Source organism: Pinus tabuliformis, chromosome Q (genome assembly GCF_031772625.1).
Source record: "Pinus tabuliformis cultivar Carrire ecotype Pingquan chromosome Q, CPIR1, whole genome shotgun sequence".
In the NCBI taxonomy this organism is placed as follows: Eukaryota; Viridiplantae; Streptophyta; class Pinopsida; order Pinales; family Pinaceae; genus Pinus; species Pinus tabuliformis.
The window spans coordinates 981150157-981155903 of record NC_142296.1 but is presented as its reverse complement, the minus strand read 5'-3'; the positions used below and the strand labels follow the sequence as shown (position 1 = coordinate 981155903).

The window sequence follows — 5747 nt, the reverse complement described above, 5'->3', positions numbered from 1 at the left end:
TCTAAATTTAGCACCAAAATTATCAAAAAACCAAAAATTATCAGAAAACATTCAAAATTGGTCATGAAGTGAAAAATGAGGTATGTTATTCCCTCATGTATGCTTCAGCAACCATCTGTAAGTTATCCCTCTCATTTTTATCCTTTAGGGTTTCCTTTAGCTTGTTTTTCAACTGCTTGAGCTTGATGCTGCAAATCATGTTTTTGGTTTGAGAATGATGGGCCATGTCCCTCAATAGCTGATTATCCCTGTTGGATTTGTCAAGAATCTATTCTAAGTGATCATTGAACTTACTTATCCAATACTCTCTATCTTCATTGATCTCCAAGGCAATTTTGTCTTCCATGTCTAAGTCTTCATCTAGCAGGTTATGCTCTTTCTCTTCCTTCAATGCCCTTTTGAGTCCCTTGGTCCTTGGTTTCTTTTTCCCAAATTTCTTTTCATGTTCCTCATGTTCACTAGGCTCTAACAATGCTTTAACTTTGCCTTCTTGTTGCAACATCTTGGATTATTCTTTCTCCATAATGAGTTGTTTAGCCTTAAGCTAACTGTTCTCTTGCTCAAGGAAGGAAATAACGAACCTTGTTCTTGCCATATTGTTTGTGAGCTCCTTGATTTGTTAATCCCTCTATTTGATCATATGTTGCATTTTTGAAGGTTCATTTACTTCTTCTAAGTCCACCAATTAAAAATCACATTCAATTAGGTCTTCATCTTGTACTTGTGATTCATGTTTTGCTAATGTAGAAGGCTTGGCCCTTTTCTCAACTTGAGAAGTAAACACAAACCTTTTTCCTCTCGGATACATTCTGGTAACCTGAGGTTTAGGTTCCTTGGGAGCCTCCACATAATTTCTTGATGATCCTACCTCCACATGCTATGTTGATGTGTCTTGATGATGAACTGAAAAAGTAGATTCATGCCACTGCAAAGCTGCTTCTATGAATGAATCCCATGTCATGTTCCTTTCTACTAACTAATGGAGAACTATAATCTTTATCAAGTTGTGATGAAAAATACTAGGGTAATTTTCTTTGCCTTTCATTTGTACCTTCTTAGACATTTTGATAAGGTTTATACATAAATAATTACACATGTTGAGAGGTTTTAGAGTTGTGAAATGAACTATCATCCTAATGTGATATGCATACAATTTGGAAAATATTCGTTCACAGGTGAAAAGATTCATTACAACCTTCATCAATCACACATAATTTTCCAAAAGGTACCTAAATGGGATGATGTGTGTATGGGCTTCTCTGTAGGGTGATTTCAAGAAAGATCTGTAATGTTCAAGGTCCAATCTCATCCCTTTGAACCAATACTCTCCATGATCAGGTATCTATGTGGCAAGAGAAATGGTAGCCACTAAAAATGTAAGTTCAACCCCTGCTATGATGGCCCTTTCCCCTTTCAGATTGGTGGCAATCCAATCAGTTAGTTGTTCATGGAAACCCACTTCACCTACCTTTTGACAAAACCCTAGACAACTGACATCTTCAAAGCACTGCTTGATGAATGGTGATGAGTTGATTTCATTGCAGTTTGTAGGCTCATATCTTAGGATTCTACCTCCTTTATGATGTTTTCTCCTTTCTAATGGGGAAGAATCTCCCTCCATTATGATAAAAACCCTATATAATAGGAAAATGGAAAAACAGTGAGGAATGAGTGAAATGATGAAATGAGGGGATTAGGGAAGGGAAATGATGGTAGGGGAATTTTGGGAGGTGGATAGGGGTTGTAAGAAACTTAGGAAGTTTGAATGGAGTGAAATGAGAGAAAGAGATGAGTAGGAGAATTTGAAAAATAGTCCTGCTAGGAAATTGCCCAAAATGATAGGTATGAACTAGGGTTTGTGTAAAGGTGAGGTAATCTAAGGGTAGATGAGTTAATTAGTGAATGATAGGGTGATTTATACATGTGCAGAGGTATGAGATGACAAATTTACAAGTTTGCAATGTCATAACTGTTATCACAAAATCAAGCACTGAAAGGCTGTTGATCAGTTAGACTCTGTGTAACTATTTCAAACCAGACTTTTGACTAAGGCTTAGCCTCCTTAGCCTGAGAGGGCTCTCTCAAAGGGTTATTGATTTTGACTATTGATGAGATGGCTAACTCTTGCAAAGTAAATTTAACAAATATGTTGGCTGGACAGACATTACAAAGACTTCCATTGGGCTTATGGAGTTAATCATCCTTCAGTAAACTATAGCACTACTCATTCATAGAAGTCAGGGCATGTGATGTTTAAATACTCAAAACACATCTCATAGAAACCTCAGCTTACAAATACACACAGGAAATCAGAGCAGCAAAGTGAATTCTGAGTGATTGTGTATTTATACAACTGTAAAAACATAAAGGATAAAACAAAACCACATATCTTGAGCATTTGAAACACTGTATGAATCCTGAGAAGAAAAGCAGTCACTTGTATTACTGAAATTGAGTTTGTACACAAGCCAAAACAATACTCTGTTTTCTCAAATATCCAACCCTCATTACATCAAAGTTTCATCTATATATAGGAACATAACTTTAACTACTTTGAGCTTCCTCCTCCAGCATGAGGGGAGCTCGATGACTGTCACTAATGACCCCTATCTGCTATTGAGCTGACTCATTAAAAACAATAAGTGCTAAACTGGAGTTTAAAGAGTCCTAATTTAACTATAACTCTAATTCTATCCTCCTCGTAGAATGATTCCTTCTTGCAGCTTTGACACCTGGTTTCCTTTTCGTTTGGCTGAGATGGCATGAGATGAACAGTTAATACCCCATGTTGGCTTTGGATACTGAAGGCTTTAATCTGCTCTGTGTTGGCTGAGAATATCCCTTGCTTTTCGGTTCTGGTCCCCCATCACTTCAAATATGCAGCATCATGTCTTTTTAGTCTTTAATAATCCAAGGTATGGAACGCTGCCATGTTTCTAAGGTGTTGTAGGCTGTATTGACGGACAGGTGTCTCTTTTTCAAAATTCCTGTTCATATTATCAAAATAGCTGCTCTGCGTTTAAAATCACCACCTACAGCAGTTTCGTAGCGCGCTACGAAACTGCTGAACTATTTGAAACAACTTGCTCTTCTGGAAGAAATTCAGGCTCTAACATACAGTAGTGCAGGTTCCGCATTGATTTGAATCGTTTATACACATGAATGTTGCTGCCAGTGACAATGAGTGAAAGCATCCAAGCTACTTGCTGTGGCCGCCACATGGTTTTCTGTGTATAGAGGATCCCTTCCTCTATACATTCCCACAAGGTATGACTTGCTTACAACCCTTTTCCAATGCTCTGTATCTGAGATGAAAGAATCATGCACCACCTCGAAAGATATTTATCTGATCCGGTTTCCTTGAATCGAATTCATTTAATATTTGGCAAAAGACAAAGGCATTTAAAAATTACAGTGTTTCTCACTTTGGTTGCATGGGCTATCTTATCATTTACAGTGAGTTAACACTGAATGAATTTCTGAATGTTTGCATAAACTGAACGATCCCACCATACTACCTTCAATGATAGCATACCGTTCTGTGACTTAGTTTGGCATCTTAAAGCCTTTGCGCAGAACTTCACACGAAATATGCAGAGGTTTATTCAAGCTCGATTCAACTCTGTGCTAGTGATACGAACATAACCCATGACTGATATTTGACCAGAGTTCATCATTGCATCTCCTCAATAAGTCAAGCATAAACTGCGGGTATCCCGGGATTAGTCCTCGGCCTTCATTCAATAAGATATATCTGTTGAGAGCTGGATCCGTCGACATCACCGTCAGGCATCCTCAATAAGACCTTTAATCACCAAAGAATGTTTAGAGGTGGCCCCGATGTATCCTTTAATGGGTCCCCGGTGTCACCAATAACGGCAGCCTTGTGGCAATCAGATCCTTTAGGTCCAAGATCCCTCGCAGCTTTTTATGCCCCTGCCTCTATGTATTTCTTGGCATTGTCTCAAGCACCGCCCGTATTTGAAGTTGATATTGCAAACTGTACACCGGAGACAGAGTCTCAATTCCAAACAAAGTACCAACAATGAGGAGTGTGAGCATTACAAGGGCACCGGGAGGAATCATTTCTTTAAGTGAGGCATCTGTTGATCTCTTCACACAGGTTGCATAATCCGGTTTGGAAGTGCCCTCCATTAGACCTGGAATAGTTTTTTAACTGTCTGTGGATCTCTTCAATCATTATTAATGTTGCTTTTCTTACACTTTTCATTGTCACAGTTGAAAACCAGTAAAGCAACCTGGCCCCAACGAGTAAACCAATGAACACTTTGTGTGTAAGGACGTCAACTGTTGAAATTGCGACCCGACTTACAAATGCACCAAACAATGCAAGAGACACCAATGCGGCTGAGCCAATGGTAAAATCCTTGCCTATTGCAACAGTAGTATTTCCTGCTGCGTCTAGAGCATCAGTCCTTTCACGAATCTTATGGCTAAAACCGACCATCTCAGCGATACCGCCAGCATTGTCACTAATAGGACCATAAGCATCTATAGCAAGTCCAGTCGCAATGGTACTGAGCATTCCCAAAGCAGCAACTGCAATTCCATACATCGCAGCCAGACTGAAACTCACGAATATGGCTGTTGTAATAGCAAGATAGGAATAATTACAGACTTGTATCCCAAAGCCAGCCCAAATATGACATTTGTTGCAGCTCCAGTTCTGCAGGACTAGGCCACTTCCTGGACGGGACTATAGGCATTGCTTGTGTAATACTCAGTAATGTAACCAATCACAAGTCCAGCCCATAATCCAATGGCAACACAGAAAAATAGATGCCAGTTCTTCACTACTTTCACTGAACCAAAATTGTAGATGGAGAAGGTTGATGGTAATCCAACAGCGCTGACCACACCAATGTCTCATAAGCACAGTAAAGATTATCAGCTGTCTCTTCAGAGTAGGTTCAATATCTTTAACAGCCTTGATCTCGAATAAGTCCGTAGCAAGCAGTGTTGTAATCAAGCAGATCACAATACCCATTGAACTGATAAGTAGGGGGTAACACATGGCCGTAAAATCATAATCAATGCCAAATGATGAGATGGATGTCACCACAAGAACAGTACAGGGAGGCTTCAGCATAAGATCCAAACAAATCTGAGCCCATGCCAGCTATGTCTCCAACATTATCACCAACATTATCAGCTATAGTGTAAATTCCTCCACCAACTCTTCCAAAAGAGCCATTGAAGACCCGCCAAGACCATAACCAATGATGGCCTCAAAGAGGCCCTCATTTCCATAATAGAGCTTGAAAACATTAATGGAAAGGTACAGGACGAGTGCTAACTGCCTTACTTGAGTTTGAATGGAAAACTCTGATGTATGTTGAACCTAAACTCATATATGTTATTGAGATAGTCCTGGAGATAAGAGTCTCTTGGAAGTACCACTTGTTTCTTTAAACCTGGTTGAAGCCTTGTAGTTAATGCAATGCTTGCAGAAGCAAAACCGCTGAACACCAATAGGACTGTAACTTTCACTGCTGGTATGCTTAGTACAGGTGCATAGATATTCTTCATGTACTGCACCAAAAGGTCAGGTTTTTGATGCTTCCTTCAGCAGTGAACCGAGCAATCTCGTTCCTTTATTGAATAACAGCTACCATGGGACAAACAACAAGGGTGCCTTTAACCTGAGGTAGTACCTTGCAATCACTAAAACTGTCACTGCCAAGACATGATCCATGAGGAGAAGATGCAAGCTTTGAGGATGCCAT

The 5747-nt window shown here is 39.6% G+C and overlaps 1 pseudogene; it reads right to left on the bottom strand.

The window, feature by feature from the left end:
* Nucleotides 1-3811: 3811 nt before the first annotated feature.
* On the bottom strand, nucleotides 3812-5747 carry LOC149222755 (pyrophosphate-energized vacuolar membrane proton pump 1 pseudogene; annotated as a pseudogene).